We start from the raw sequence: 17,561 nt of genomic DNA on the forward strand, positions 1-17,561 counted from the left end.
CAGGATTCAGTACCCAGCTTGAAGATTCTGACGAGGACGGCGATGATGATACGGACTTCTCTCAGCGTGACACTACTCTAGCCATCCCCAAGCTGAGTGCACTCCGGGAACATGTAGAGTTCGTTCTCGAATACCTGGAACACCCGGACTGCGACAGGGAGATGGGGCCCTTGGGACTTGTGGAGGAAGTGCGCGCTTTCAGGCAGCGCATCATTCCCCAAAATCGCTGTTCCTTGCGTCAATCAACCATTGACAGCTTTTTCAGACCCGTGACCCCCACTGTGTCCAGCCCTGGCTCCACACCATTGTCTCCCCAAGACAGGCCCTCATCCTCTGAGCCACAGCCCAGCACATCAGGCACGGTGGAGTCACCACTTGACGTGAGTTTGAGCCTCACTTCAGAGTCGCCTGCAGTGAGTACTCCATCACCGCACCCCTAGGCCACCTGCATCAGCTACTCTCAGACTCTGACAGTGAATAAACAGCAAGCACTAGCCACTAGACCACACGGGAATTTACAGTGTTGTGCAGTGAAAAAAATGGTGTGAAGTGTTAAGAAATTAGAACTGTGAGTGCAAAGACTAAAGTGCAGAGTGCAACACTGATTTTATTGACGTTCATGGAGTGCAAATTAGACTAGAGTGTCTAATGTTAAGAAAATGGATTTATGAGTCCAAATACTTAAGTGCGGAGTGCAACACTTATTTCATTAAGGTGCAATGGAGCACAAGTAAGACTAGAGTGTGCAGTGTTAAGAGAATGGAATTCAGAGTACAAATGACTAAGTTCAGTGCAAGACTTCACGTACAGTGTACTTCATATGCTTCAGGTACTCCTTTTTACTGTCAGAGTCTGAGAGAAGGCGGGTTATTCATCGAGATGGCCAGGGACTTGTAAGTACGCAGAATGTTTCATATTGTACTGTACTTTCCATACTTACCTCTAAAACGTCATTTCACTCTTTAATGTCCCTTATTGGTGTGAATAGGGTCTTAGGTGCTATGCATGTGCAGTAGGAGGTGTTTTTCTGAGTTAGGCTAGGTTAGGGTCCATAAGTACCAGTCCAGGAGCCAGTGACTTGTAAGTACCCAGAATGTTTTATACTGCATAAACTCACCGCTGAAACCTCATTCTCTGGTTCTTTTGCATTTATTTCAGTCTTTTATTTTCCTTATTGGTGTGATTTGGGTCTTAAATAGGTGCTATGCATGTCCAGAGGGAGTTGTTTAGGTGTTTTTCTGAGTCAAGGTAAGTTAGGGTCCATAATACAAGTCCAGGAGGTTGGGGCTCACTTTCCGAACGGGACCACATTCCGGACATGCTTTTGGCTCTTTTACATCGGAAAGTGGAGGGATTACTTATACATATACATATATATATATATATATATATATATATATATATATATATATATATATATATATATATATATATATATATATATTTATATATATCATCTCATCAGCCGTTTGAGTGTCCAATGCAGGACCAGCCTATCCCGACCGAAGTGGGGACGATACAGCCAATATATTTCTATCAAGTGGCTTAGGCTGTCTGGTAGAGATTGTATGTAGGGTGAGAAGTGCTTGTAAGTGTAATTGAAGTGTTGGAGTGGCTTTGGATGTGTGTGTAGTCTGTGAACCAAGTGTAATCGGCCCGCACAAGCCGACTGGGTGCAAGCATACTTTATAGTATGCGACATTGGTTCAACCACAGCATCCCTTATGTCCGGCAATCAGTACGTTTTCTTTTTCTTTTCTTTTTTATGCGAGGAAGAAGGAACCAAAGGCCATGGCCCGCAGTAACGGTTCCTTCCAAGAGAAAAACAAAATACAATAGAGAGCCAAATTCAAGATCCGATCATTTTGAGATGCCTGGACACACTGCGTTTGAAAGACTGGAGATCATAGGCAGCAGGAAATACAGACAGAGGGAGACAGTTCCAGAGCTGACCTGTTGCATAAATGAAAGACTGGGAGTAACGGTTAACTCTTGCATTAGAGAGTTGGACAGAAAAGGGATGAGAGTTTGCTGCCAGACGGGTGCTACGCGCCCGTCATAGAGGTGAGGAATGCAAGCAGACAGTTCAGAGGAGCAGTGACCATTAAAGTAGCGATAGAAAAGAGATAAAGATGCAACAGTGCGGCGAAGAGACAGAGGTTGAAGGGAGTCAGTAAGAGGAGGAGAGTTAATGAGACGAAAAGCCTTTGACTCCACCCTATTGAGAAGAGCTGTATGTGGGGAGCCTCCCCACACATGAGAGTTGTACTCCACACAGGGGCGGATAAAACCTCTGTATAGAGTCAACAATTGTGCAGGGGTAAAGAAAGAGTGGAGTCGGCTTAGCACACCCAATCTCTTGGAAGCAGATTTTACAAGAGATGCAATATGATCCCTCCAAGATAAGTCCCGAGTAAATGAAACCCCAAGCATGTTCAAGGATGATGCAGGATTAAGCTGAATATTATTAAACATTAATGGGTATACCTGTGGAAGATTTTGTCGGGTTGATAGGTGTAAGAACTGAGTCTTAGATGCATTAAAGACAACCATATTATTTTTACCCCAGTCAGCGATACGAGCCAAGTCAGACATTAGGTGTGCCATAGCCTCATCCCTTGTTTCTTGAAGTAACTGTTGAGATGGGCGTTGCGGGAACCGAATGGAAAGGTGAAGGATGGAGTCATCAGCGTATGAGTGGATAGGGTTAGATGTACAGCTTAGAAGATCATTGATGAATAAAAGGAAGAGAGTTGGTGATAGGACAGAGCCCTGAGGAACACCACTGTTGATAGATCTAGGAGAAGAACGATGGCCGTCTACAACAGCGGCTATAGAACGACCAGAAAGGAAGCTAGCGATGAAGGCACAGATAGAAGGATAGAAACCGTAGGAGGGCAGTTTGGAAATTAAAGATTTATGCCAGACTCGATCGAAAGCCTTTGAGATGTCAAGTGCAATGGCAAAGCTTTCGCCAAAGTCCCGAAAGGAGGATGACCAGGAGTCTGAAAGGTAGGTGAGAAGATCGCCAGTGGAGCGTCCCTGACGGAACCCATACTGACGATCGGAAAGAAGGTTGTGATAGGAAAGATGCCTTAAAATTTTTCTATTAAGAATTGACTCGAAAACTTTTGAAATACAGGACGTTAAAGCAATTGGACGATAGTTGGAGGGTTGGGAGTGGTCACCCTTCTTTGGGACTGGCTGAATGAGAGCAAACTTCCAGCAAGAAGGAAAGGTACAAGTTGACAGACAAAGGCGAAAGAAGAACGCTCCCAAAGTTTATAACCCTGGCGGGGTGCAAACCTTCGTTCTTCAGTGTACGAAAACGAACACTTTACCACTGTACCACAGAGGCTCCATATATCTATCTATCTATCTATCTATCTTTCTATATATATATATATATACATTCACACACAGACACACGAGTCGAGCTTCCATATTTCCCTGCGACCTTGATCTTTGGCTCATTGCTTTCGAAATTGAATCCTACCGTTCTTTCAAGACCCTTAACATTTTCGGTATATTCCGGAATTACACCCAACTAATGGAAACTGGAAATAATATGTTCACCATTTAAGTGATGCAGTTTTATGTAATTTCGCTTCTATACACATCCTTCGCAAATGCATTTTTCATTTATTAGTAACATTAGGTGGGAGATGCTGTCCTTTGTTGGAATTAGGTTAGGTTAGTTAGGTTATGTTAAGTTTGTTTATGTCAGGGTCAGTTCATGCCATGGATGCTGTTAACGATGGAGATAGGACTTGGAGAATCTTCCTCCTCCAGTCCTCCCCCCCACCCCACCCCCCGACACACACACATACTTCTTTAACAAGTACGTTCAAAAAGCACTTGCGGCGGATGCCCGTAGAAGAAAAATTACACGGAATTGCTTAAGCTTAGTTATATCATTTTAGTGTCGGTCAGTTGATGGTACTGTAATAATTCCGATTAGTTAGCCTACCACATTTCCATTAAGTTCGGTTGAAATTAAACAAATATTGTTTAATATTACCCTGCCCTTCGACCGTTCCCGGTGACCAAGACCTTCCATTAATTGTTCTCAAAATCGAATCCTTGTATTGTTGCCTCATCCTTAGTCCTTGCACAAGTGATGGTCTAAATCAAATAAATACCGTTTCAATTGACATCGCCCAGCAGCCTTCCCCTTTGATTTCTTGTTCTCGAAAACCACAAATTTTTCTCCATGGCAGACCCTTATCCATTCCATCAAGTTTGGTTAAATTTAGGTAATATATATATATATTTTCACTCGGTTGACAAACACACCCAAGAATCGAACTTCCACCGTATCCCGTGACCTTGACCATTGAATGATTATTCTCAAAAATGAACCATTTCATTCTTGCCTGACCCTCAACCCTTCCCACAAGTTTGATTTGTATTGTATAAAGCTGTTAAAGCTGATTTTCCTTTACCAGTCTGGTGACCTTTACTTCTGACCTACTCCTCTAAAAAAAAAATAAAAACATGAAAAAATTACAGTTTTTTTGGTGGCTGACGCTAAATCTTTCCACGAAGCTTGGTTAAAATCGGGATAAAAGGGGGATCATTTATCTTGTTAACACACACACACACACACACACACACACACACACACACACACACACACACACACACACACACACACACACACACACACACACACACACACACACACACACACACACACACACACACACACACACACGTATTATATAGATAGATAGATAGATAGATATAGATAGATAGATAGATAGATAGACATATAGATATAGATATAGGTATATAGATATATATATGTATCAATGTATCTATCTATCTATCTATCTATCTATCTATATATCTATATATATATATATATATACATATATATATATATATATATACATTTACCTATATATATGTATATATATATATATATATATATATATATAAGAATCCCTCAAAATCCCGTACTGCTGAACGTTTTGGTAGGTCTGTCTCAACAGGAGCGCAAATAACCAAACCACCTTCCTCAGCTATTAGAAATCGCTCCTTAGATTATGATCGTTCACTCGCAGAGACAAAGTTATCATTATTGGGTAGAAGTTCAAGGGAGGAGGACCTAACAATTATCGAATTAACATATAAATGTATTGAAACCAGTGCTCAGCTACTTTGTGTGTAGGCAGTTTTGCTAATTCTGGTTATATTTCATTTTTAATATGTATTGATATCAATGTCTTTTAGAATATTTTACGTTGTAGGATTTTTTTTTTAATCGATTTATCTTGGTAGACATAATAGCCATTATGAAATTTTACTACGTGGCTGATATCATCTTCGTTTATCTTCGTAATTTAGTCTTGAGCTTTATTGCTTTCTTACACCAATCCTCCTTTTTATATATGACTATAATTTTTACGTATATATATCTATCTATCTGTCTATTGCCAGACGCCTTAATCCCTTATACAGGGTGGCCACAAACAAATCGGCTCCACGTCACCCTGTCCCCCGCCATTTCAATGCCCTGCTCCGAATTCACCCCCCCCCCTCTCATACCTCTCCACTCCAGCCCTCCATGTCATCTTTGGCCTTCCCCTCCCTGTCTGCCCCTACACCTCACTCACATACACTCTCTTCGTCAGTCTATCACTCTCCATCCTCTCCACATGGTCAAACCACTTCAGTGTGTTTCACCTATTGCTTCCTAACACATCCACATCCACACTACAACGCTCCTTCACCTCATTTGTCAGTCTGTCTCTCCATGTGACTCCAAAGGCTCCTCTCAAATAACTCATTTCCACTGCCCTCACTCTTGACTTGTGTCCCTCCAACAACGTCCAAGCTTCACTTCCATACGTCAGCGTTGGTATCACAATACTGCCATGTAATAACTTTTTCACTTCCATACTCACTTTCCTGTTTCTTGTCACTGCCTTCAAGGAACCAGCAACCTTTCTTCCTCGTTGTACCCAAGCACTTAAACTTACTCACATTTCCCATTTCCTCATCATCCAATCTCACTGTACATTCACTGGCTACACCTCTCTCGAAGACCATAACTTTACTCTTCCCTACATGCACCTTTAGGTTCCGTTTCTTACACATTCTCCCAAACTCATCCACCAAGCCTTGCAGCTCCCCTTCGTCTTCACTTAACAATACAGTATCATCTGCAGACAACAGTACAGGGAGTGTCCAAACACTGCCCGCTGTCATTAGGGCCACTCCGACATCCACTGCCCTACCTTGTATCTCTTGTAAAACGCAATCCATATACAGATTGAACAACCAAGGAGACATGATACATCCCTGTTTCAACCCAACCTTCAAATAGAAAAACTCACTCAATTCACTATCCACACGCACTGCAGCCTTAGCACCATCATACATACTCTTCACAGCATTCAACAACTTCCCATCTACTCCATATATTCTTAATACATTCCACAATCCTTGTCTATCCACCCTGTCATATGCTTTCTCCAAATTCATGAAGGTCGCATACAATTTCTTTCCCTTCTCTAGACACTTATCCTCTAAAGATCAAAGAATGAATATCTGATCTACAAAACCTCTTCCCTTCTTACAGCCTCCCTGTTCTTCTTCAACTAATTCCTCTGTTATTTCCCTAACTCTGACAATAAGTATCCTACTTTATACTTTTCCTATTTTACTGTGAAGACAAGTGCCCCTATGATTGCCACACACTTCTTTTTTCCCCTTTCCCTTTGTACAAGGGAATAATTATCCCTGACTTCCAATCATCCGGGATTTTACCTTCCTCCCAGGCTATGAACTAACGTCTTTTGTTCCTTTGATTTTTTTCATATCATTGTGACAGGAAAATAAGAGTAAAAGTAGGTGATGTACATTCCAATTTTCACTCAATTAACGCAGGCTTGCCGCAGGGATCATATCTGGTGCCAACCCTATTCTTGGTTCATATTAATGGTCTCTTATCTGTCACCCGCAATCCCATCCACTCATATGCAAATGACTCGACACTACATACTTCATTCACACTCAGGCACCCATTTACAAAGTCTAATATCTCAACCTCTCAAATCAGTACAGCCATCTCCACAAATCAAGACCTATCTACGATCAGTGAATGGGGACAAAACAACCTTGTCTTTTGATGCTAGTAAAACTAAATATATACACTTTACTAGTAGACAGATAATGCTAGATTCGTACATTACAGTCAGTGCTACTAATATTCCCATCTCCAAAGGTATTGACATTCTTAGCGTCTCACGTAACAATGCCCTCAGCTGGCCATCTCATGTCAGATCACTTGCTAAAACAGCCTAAAAAAAAAAACTTGGATTATTGTATAGAGTCCGTAACTCCTTCACTGATGAGCAGTCAGCTATGATTTATATGAGTCATGTGTGCTCTCAGCTTGAATATTGCTCACCCTTGTGGAATGGATGTGGACAGGTTGCATTAAAACAACTAGACAAAATTCAGAACAAAGCTGTTAGACTTATTAACAACCCTGCCATTACAAATAAACTACCTTCCCTACAAGTAAGAAGGAATGTTGCCTCCGTTGCATTATTTTACAGATATTTTTATGGCTCTCATGACTGGAATGGCACTCAGCCATATTGCAGAACTTCTGCCTATCAGAATTCTTTCATTTCCCGAACTGCATCTCTCTGGAACTCGCTTTCCCAGAGTTGTGTCCCTAAAAATTTCAACCCACAGTTGTTCATGTTTAACTGTTACAGATATTTTATGAACAGAGGACACCAGTTATCCGGTGCATCGATAAACAAATGGACTGGAGGAGGGTTAGTGCTCCTTACCGTAAATCAACAAACTCAGTGCAAATGGCCATCCCTTACGGGATTATGGCTTCTGGCTATAGATAGATAGATTACAGCTCAATAATCCGTTTGTGCGCATTTCATTTTTCACAATTAAAGTCCATCTGCGCGATTTTGTTTACCCTCAGTATACTCGTACATCAAGAACTACAAAAAAAAAAAACATAATTTACTTAGCATAGGCATAGTATATTATATATATATATATATATAAATATATATAAATATATATATATATATATATATATATATATATATAACCTACTGGACCCTGATACTGCTGGGAGAGGCACTGTTCCAGGAGGGTCCTAAGCATACCGCCCTCCGCCTCTCGGCTCATAGTCGCGAAGCTCATAGGTCCCTACCCGGGGGTTCCCTACTTTATTAAGGTTTGAAAATTCCCAGTTCTCTCCAATACTGTGCACACTGGGCTCCAATGGGATATATATATATATATATATATATATAGGGGAGAAGATGGTAATATGGACCACTTTTTCGTTTCAGGCGAAAACACCAATTTTAAAGGCAAAAACTGCATCAATAACCATCACAAGCATTTACAAATTTTATCCTTATGATGCATTCAGAGTTATAATGAGAAAAAATTTACCATTAAATGCCACCACTTTTTATTCAAGCACATCCAAAAGAGTGGGTCTTGGAAAATGAGGTGGTAATATGAAACTAGTGGGGTGGTAATATGAGTCAATTTTGAAAATAACAAAAAATTAAATTTCTCTTTGTGATTACATAAATAATAATTTTACAGTGGAAACGTATGTTTAAGAAGAGAAGTCACAAATGAAAATATCATTTTCAGACCGACTACACAAGACATGGGCCCATCCCTGGCACACTACACATTAAACCCATACTTCTCTTGATCTGGACTTCGTGAATTTTTCTGAACAAGAAAGACAGTCTGCATCATCTCTTCCAGGATTTGCTTCTCCCACAATTTTTTCTAGCAAGTTTGAACTTCCAGAAGACAGACTAATTCTCTCTTCTTCTTTAATAGAACTTTCATCCTCATCTCTGTCTTTTTGAAAAAAAGTTTCTGTTTTACTTTTCGCACTTTTTCCTCCACCTTCTTCTTTCTTTTCTTTATAGGCTTGTTTGACAGAAACTTTCAGAAAAAAAAAATGGTGGTAATATGGAACAAGGTAAAAGGAATGGTGGTAATATGGAACAAGGTAAAAGGAATGGTGGTAATATGGAACACACTGTTCCATAATGCCACACAACATAGTATTAAAAACGAATTAGCTGAAATTCTAGGCTAGAAATTTTTTCCAGAAAACTAACTATGCCATTTTAAGAGGTGATCTTATGACTAATCAGCACACTATATATCATAGTCTATATATATATAAATGTATATAGGATAACACGTTTTTAATTTTACCAAAAAAGAGTTTCAGTGAGTGAAAAGTAAACAATATCCTCTCAGAGCACCTCAACTCGAGTGAGTGATTCAACAACATTCTGGTGGCCTGTGGGGGACCTAATAGTTATGTTTAATTCAGTTACCAATGGATGGCAGTACTTTTCAGCTGAGATAAGGCCTGTTTCATGTTACCACCATGTTTCATATTCCCATCTTCTCCCCTATATATATATATATATATATATATATATATATATATATTATATATATATATATATATATATATATATATATATATGCCAGATCCGTACATTACCTTCAGTGCTCCTAATATTCCCATCTCCAAAAGTATTGAAATTCTTCGCGTTTCACTTAACAATGCCCTCAGCTGGACCTCTCATGTCAGATCACTTGCTTAAACCACCTCAAAGAAACTTGGATTATTGTACAGAGTCCGTAACTTCTTCGCTGATGAGCAGTTAGCTATAATTTATAAGTCATGTGCACTCTCAGCTTGAATATTACGCACCCTTGTGGAATGGATGTGGAGAGGTTGCATTAAAACAACTAGACAAAATTCAGAACAAAGCAGTTAGAATTATTAACAACCCTGCCATTACATATAAACTACCTCCCCTGCAAGTAAGAAGGAATGTTGCATCCCTTGCATTATTTTAGATTTTTTTTGGCAAATACTCAGACGAAGTTGCATCCATGGTGCTACCTCTCCATGCCTTCCCTCGTGCTACACGGGCATTTGGTAGCGCTCATGGCTGGAATGTCACTCAGCCATATTGCAGAACTTCTGCCTATCAGTATTCTTTCATTCCTCGAACTGCATCTCTGGAACTCGCTTCCCCAGAGTTGTATCCCTCCAAGTTTCAACCCACAACTGTTCAAGTCTAACTGTTACAGATATTTTAAGAACAGAGGACACCAGTAATCCGGTGTATGGATTATTTTTTATATTAAAATGTTTTTCCTTCCTCCGTTCTGTTATTTAAAAAAATATGTATGTATGTATGAATGTATGTATGTATGTATGTATGTATGTATGTATGTATCTATCTATCTATCTATCTATATAATATATCTATCTATCTATCTATCTATCTATATATATATATATATATATATATATATATATATATATATATATATATATATTATGCAAGAAAGAAATAACGAAAGGCCAGGAGCCCGCAAACCGTTCCTCCCAGGAAAAAAAACAAAAACAACACAAAAGAGAGCCAAATTCAAGATCCAATTATTTCGAGATTTTCTTTTTTTTATGTGAGGAAGAAGGGACTAAAGGCCACGAGTCCGCACTAATTGTTCCCTCCAAGACAAAAACAAAATACAGGAGCGATCCAAAATCAAGATCCGTTCATTTCGAGATGCATGGACACACTGCATTTGAAAGACTGGAGATCATAGGACGCAGGAAATAGAGACAGAGGGAGACAGTTCCAGAGTTGACCTGTTGCATAAATGAAGGACTGGGCGTAATGGTTAACTCTTGCATTAGAGAGTTGGACAGAAAAGGGATAAGTGTTGGTTGGTAGGCGGGTGCTGCGCACCCGTCGTAGAGGTGGAGGGACACAAGCAGACAGTTCAGAGGAGCAGTGGCCATGGAAGTAACGATAAAAAAAAGAGATAAAGAGGCAACAGTTCCTCAAAGAGACAGAGGTTTATGGGAGCCAGTAAGAGGAGGAGCGTTGATAAGACGAAAAGTCTTTGACTCCACCCTATTGAGAAGAGCTGTATGTGGAGAGCCTCCCCACTCGTGAGAGTTGTACTCTACATAGGGGTGAATAAAACCCGTGTATAAAGTCGACAACTGTGCAGGGGTAAAGAAGGTACGGAGTTGGCTTAGTACACCCAATCTCTTGGAAGCAGATTTTACAAGAGATGCGATATGATCTTTCCAATATAAGTCCCCAGTGACTGAAATCCCAAGCATGTTCAAGGATGATGCGGGATTGTGCTAGATATTATTAAACATTAGTGGGTACTCCTGTGGAAGATTTTGTCGGGTTGATAGGTGTAAAAAGTGAGTTTTTGATGCATTAAAAACAACAATAATATTTTTACCCCACTCAGAGATATTAGCCAAGTCAGACATTAGGTGTGCCATTGCCTCATCCCTTGTTTGTTGAAGTAACTGCTGTGATGGATGTTGCAGGAACAGAATGGAAAGGTGAAGGGTGGAATCATCAGCATACAAGTGAATAGGGTTTTATAGCTTAGAAAACATTGATGAATAAAAAGAGACTTGGTGATAGGACAAAGTCCTGAGGAACACCACTGTTGATAGATCTAGGAGAAGAATGATGGCCGTCTGCAACAGTGGCTACAGAATGACCAGAAAGGAAGCTATAGATGAAGGCACAGATAGTAGGATAGAAACCGTAAGAGGGTAGTTTGGAAATTAAAGATTTATGCCAAGCTCGATCGAAAGCCTTTGAGATGTCAAGTGCAATGGCAAAGCTTTCTCCAAAGTTCCAAAAGGAGGATGACCAGGAGTCTGGAAGGTAGGTGAGAAGATCGCCAGTGGAGCACCCATGACCGAATCCATACTGACACTCAGAAAGATAATTGTGTTAGGAAAGATGCCCTTAAAATTTCCTGTTAAGAATTGACTCAAAAACTTTTGAGACACAGGATGTTAAAGCAATTGGACGATCGTCAGAGGGTTGTGAATGGTCACCCTTCTTTGGGACTGGCTGAATGAGAGCAATCTTCGGCAAGGAGGAAAGGTACAAGTTGACAGACAAAGGCAAAAGAGTTTACCTAGGCAGGGTGTAAGCACTGAAGCATAGTTCTTGAGGACAAGAGAAGGAACTCCATCAGGCTCATATGCCTTGTTAGTAATGAGGCCAGTGATGGCAGAAAATTCATCAGCTGAAGAAATGTTAATGTCAACCATGAGAAAATCTGAGGGGGGAAGTGATGGAGGAACGGCACTGGAATCATCTAAGGTGGAAGTGGAGGAGAAAGTCTGAGCAAAGAGATCTGCTTTATCATTAGAAGAAATAGCTACAGAGCCATCAGAATAGAAAAGAGGAGGGAAGGATGAGGTAAAGTTGTTAGAAAGGTTTTTGGCAAGGTGCCAGAAGGAGTGGGAAGAATTCGAGTTGGAGAGCTGAGAGCATTTAGTACGGATGAAATTATTTTTAGCAGAGCGAAGAACAGCCTTAGCACGATTTTGGGCAGAAACATAAACAAGATGTGATTCAGGGGTGGGTTGGCTCCGGTACCTTTTATAGTCCCTCTCGTTGTTGCAGACAGCCATAGAACAAGCATGATTAAGCCAAGGATTTCTTGCATTAGTCAAAGGATATGAGATGGGAATTGTAACCTTCCATGCCTGAGAGAATAACCTCTATAATGCGCAAGGCACACTCAGATGGCTCCTGGCCATGGAAGCAATAATCATTCCATGGAAAATCAAAGAAGTACTGCCTGAGGGCCTCCCAATCCGCAGCTTCAAAGTGCCACAGATGACGTTTCTTTGGAGGGTCCACAGGCCATACCGGAGTGATAGGACAGGTTAAGGTAATAAGGTTGTGATCGGAGAAGCCAAACGGAGAGGAAAGATTAACAGTATAAACAGAAGGATTAGTTGTAAGGAGGAGGTCAAGTATGTTGGAGCTCTCCCCAAGGCAGTCAGGGATACGGGTAGGGTGCTATACAAGCTGATCTAGGTCATTAAGAATAGAAAAGATATAGGCTTGTTCACCAGGTGGATCAGTGAAAAGAGAGGAGAGCCAAAGGTGGCAGTAAACATTGAAATCTCCTAGAATGGAGATTTCAGAGAAAGGAGAAATGGATAGAATCTGTTCCATCGTAGAAGATAGTCGAAGAATTTTTCATGGTCAGTAGAATTAGGAGATAAGTGAACAGTGCAGATATATTTAGTCAGAGCATGACAAGAAAGCCGAAGACAGAGAGTAGAGAATTCAGAAGAATCAAGTTCAGGAACATGAGAGCAAGATAAATCGTTGCATACATATACACAACATCCACCTTTGGCTTTGAAATGAGTATAGAGAAAGTAGGAGGAAACAGAAAAGGGTTTGCTGTCAGCTGCCCCAGACAGCTGAGTCTCTGTCAAGAAGAGATAGGTAAGATTTAGAGGAGGAGAAGTGGTGTTCGACAGAGAGAAAGTTAGAGGAAAGGCCGCGAATGTTGCAGAAATCAAGAAGAAGTGAGTCAGACAGTTATTCCAGGCATCTCTCTGGGGCGGAGGGTGGGGGAATTTATGTTCCCCCCCCCCCCGAGGACTCCCGAAGCATGATGTATTTGTCATTTTTCTTGTTTAAATTTTGAAAAGGTAGTGTAGTGCATACTGTGCATGTAGTGTGGTTTTGGCAGAGAAACATGTATATATTCATATATATCTACATCTATCTATCTATTTATCTATCTATATAGATAGATATTGTATGAGAGAGAGAGAGAGAGAGAGAGAGAGAGAGAGAGAGAGAGAGAGAGAGAGAGAGAGAGAGAGAGAGAGAGAGAGAGAGAGAGAGAGAGAGAGAGAGAGAGAGAGAGACAGACAGACAGACAGACAGACAGACAGACAGACAGAGACAGAGGGGAGAGAGAGAGAGAGAGAGAGAGCTTATTTGTCCTCTGTGTCTTCCCTGGGCTTAATTTACCCAGGACAACCACATTTCGCGCGAGGGTAGATCTCCTCTCAGAGTCAGATAGGTAGAGTGGGAGAAATAAAGATTCCTATCTAGACCGGAAAAATGGGGAGGAAGGTTATAAATGATCCCCTTGTATTCTGTGTTATTATAACCATGACGTGTTACTGGAGTCGTCGGTGTAAATGAGACGGGCGTGTACCTGAGTTGGTAGTGTAGGTGGGAGAATGATGTGGTGGTATGGTTGGCACTGGTACGTGGGTGGGTGGTGAAGGTAAGAGGGTAAAATATGAAGGGGCTTGGCACAAGTGAGGAGAAGAGCACACTCTTAAGGTAGACCTCCATGTAGACAAGGTTTTATTCAAGGTGGGAATAGTCAAGATCCTGTTTACACCTGTACCAGGGTGTAAATATTTGTTTTGGTTTCGTAGTTTGCTTTAACCATAATAATGGCAATTTGGAGTGAGTACTTTACCGGTATGTGGAAGAGTGGTGCAATTATGTGAGTGGTGCAGGTGAGTGTTTGGTGTAGATGGCAGGGTGATGTAAGTGAGTGGTGCAATTATGTGAGTGGTGCAGGTGAGTGTTCGGTGTAGATGGCAGGGTGATGTAGGTGGGTGGTTAGTGTCAGTGGGAGGGTGGTTTAGGTGGGTGAGTGGTGTTGGTGAGAAGGTGATGTAGGTGGGTGGGCGGTGTAGGTGGGAGAGTGGCGTAAGAGGGCTGGTGGTATAAGTGGACGGGTGATGTAGGTGAGTGGGTGGCACAGGAGGCTGGACGGTGTAGTTGGGTGGGCGTTGTAATTTTTTTTTTTTTTTTTTTTTTTTTTATGCGAGGAAGAAGGAACCAAAGGCCATGAGCCCGCAGTAACAGTTCCCTCCAAGAGAAAAACAAAATACAATAGAGAGCCAAATTCAAGAGCCAAATTCAAGTGGGTGGGTGATGTAGGTGGATGAGTGGTTTAGGTGTTTGGGTCATGATAGCGTTATTGATAATGGTTGTGGTGATTGTTGTGGTAATGATAGTTGGAGAGATGATAATCGGTGTGCTCATGGTGGTAAAAGGAATGATACCAGCAGCGATGATAGTGGTATCACAGTGATTATTGTTGTTGTAATAATGTTATCAGCAGTGAACTTGGTGGCATTATTGTTTGTATATTATTGATCAGATGATCTGAAAGATATTAAGAACGCAAATAAGACACGGCTTGGTGGACATGAAATATGATTACTGAACTAGTTCAAAATAACCCGGGTGTGTATATAATCTATCTATCTATCTATCTATCTATCTATCTATCTATATATATATATATATATATATATATATATATATATATATATATATATATATATATATATATATATATTTTTCATCAATCATCCATTCTTACACTGCACAATGAGGAGCGTAGGAGCCCGGGGCTAGGCAAGTTGGTCCTGACATTTAAGATGAGTGACTATCCTCACTCATCCCTGAGTGGCATTACATGAGCAATAAATCCCAAATACCCTTTAGATATAAACCTTTACCGGCTCAATCCGATTGGATCGCAGTAATTACCCACTAAACCACCAGGCGCCAAAATTTGGTTGTATGGTTACCACCCCGAGTAGTAAATGGTTCCCTGGTGTACAGGAAACCACTGGCTTCTCACTCAGTGTAGAGTCACCCACAGGCAGAAGGAAGAGGAAAGCATAAAGGAAAGAAAGAAGACGATGGAAGGAAATACGGATGGAGGAGAGGAAAGGGCAGACGCCTGAGAGCAGCACTACATCGAGTGAGTGGATGGTGAGCTTCCCCACCTTCCACAAATATATATATATATATATATATATATATATATATATATATATATATATATATATATATATATATATATATATATATATCAATCTATGTGTGTATGAATGTATGTGCCTCTCTATATAATATTTTTCATCTATTTATCTATCTATCCATCTATATAAATATATCAGTGGTAGCTCAGTGGTAGAACGCCTGAATCGGGACCTAAGAGTCGAGAGTTCGAGCCGCGCCCAGGTAAGCTGCCATGCCAGGAGAGGTAGCGCTCTTCTGTCATTAACTTGTTGTAGCAGCCGTGGTTCAGTGCCTTAGAGCGAGCTGAACGAAGGGCCAGAGGTTCGAGTCACCCCAAGGGTCATTGGTAGACATCAGGAAGGGCATTCTGTCAGTGTATCTCTCTCTCTCTCTCTCTCTCTCTCTCTCTCTCTCTCTCTCTCTATATATATATATATATATATATATATATATATATATATATATATATATATATATATATATATATTCTAAATCCTCCGTTTCTAACAGTGTTTGGGTTCTCCATGGTCCGTTTTTATGAATTCTTGTAAGCCAAGGATGGGTAAATAATGCACGTATATCCATATCGCTTCATTCAATCACTACTTGCTTCATAGTCAAATAAGAGTGTGAAATATTAGAAAAAGGACATCATGTGTGATTGTAGTTAACTAATATGGCCACGTGTTTGCCTCAAACTGGGTTATCATGCATTATGAAAACAGAATGATTCGTTGAATTTGCCGTTCAATCGTCTGTGTTTAGTAAATGGCTCAGTCAGCTCTACGAGTGTTTACGCAGCATCGGTTTCTACGTCCTACCTACTCATCCTTCTGTGTCTGCTTCTTTATGTCCATCAAATAACTGAGTGATTTGTTTGGTGAGTAACCCCGGTCTATCTGGGGGAAGAGTTCCATCAACCGCAGGCTGGTAATTAATTGCCCCTGCAGGGCAGTCCCGTGCATGTACTGTACAAGTGTTCTCTGGTGGCAAGCAGTGCCTCACCACACAAGACTATTGGAGAGTTGGTTCCCGGATGAACACTGCACTTGCGTCCCCACCCATTAAAAGTGTCACCATTTTAGACTCCATATCATCCTGTTATTTGGTAATATGGTTATCACCCAACTTAGTAAATGGTATACTGGGTTACAGGAAACCATTTGGCATGTCGCAAAGCGTAGGGTCACCTGAAGTGGAATGACGAGTAGTATAAAGTGACTGAAATGATGGAACAAATAGGAAGAGAGGAAATAAATCACAGAACATAATTATAAAGATGAAGGAAGAAGTAGGCGACACTAAACAGAGTGAGTGGATGATGGTTGCCACCACCTGCCACGATTGTTGGGTAAAACTTTCATGACGCAACCAAAATATGTGCACGTCTCGCCAGCAGACTGAACCATCCTTGCAACACACATGATAGAAGAGTGCAATGTATGACCCACCCTGTACCTTTCAAGGGCCATACCACCTACAGCCATTTTCTCTTTAAGAAAATACATTGGCAACACTAAGCTGTTGCACACTCCACCTGACCAAGCGCATACCCTCCCCCAACTCCCTGTACACATAATCAAGCCCATAACGGACCTAACCCCACCCCCCAGTCTTCTGTTTTAAAGGTGGGCGTAAAGAGAACGCCTTGAGGACACATAACCTTGGCCCTTCAGCTTCCTTGTGCAGGTCTCATTAAAATCTCTGAATTAAAAAAAAATAATAATTAAAAAAAACTCAAGATGCAGCATTTTGCCTATAAAAATGAATCAGTTCACGATAAAACACATAGCTATGTGAAATGTCATGACTCTATATTAACTATAGTCACGGTGCGCGACTCTGAGGTTGTTATTATAGTGC

The sequence above is a fragment of the Coenobita brevimanus genome, chromosome 70 (genome assembly GCF_032717465.1).
Source record: "Coenobita brevimanus isolate Jiangsu-jjx chromosome 70, ASM3271746v2, whole genome shotgun sequence".
Lineage (NCBI taxonomy): Eukaryota > Metazoa > Arthropoda > Malacostraca > Decapoda > Coenobitidae > Coenobita > Coenobita brevimanus.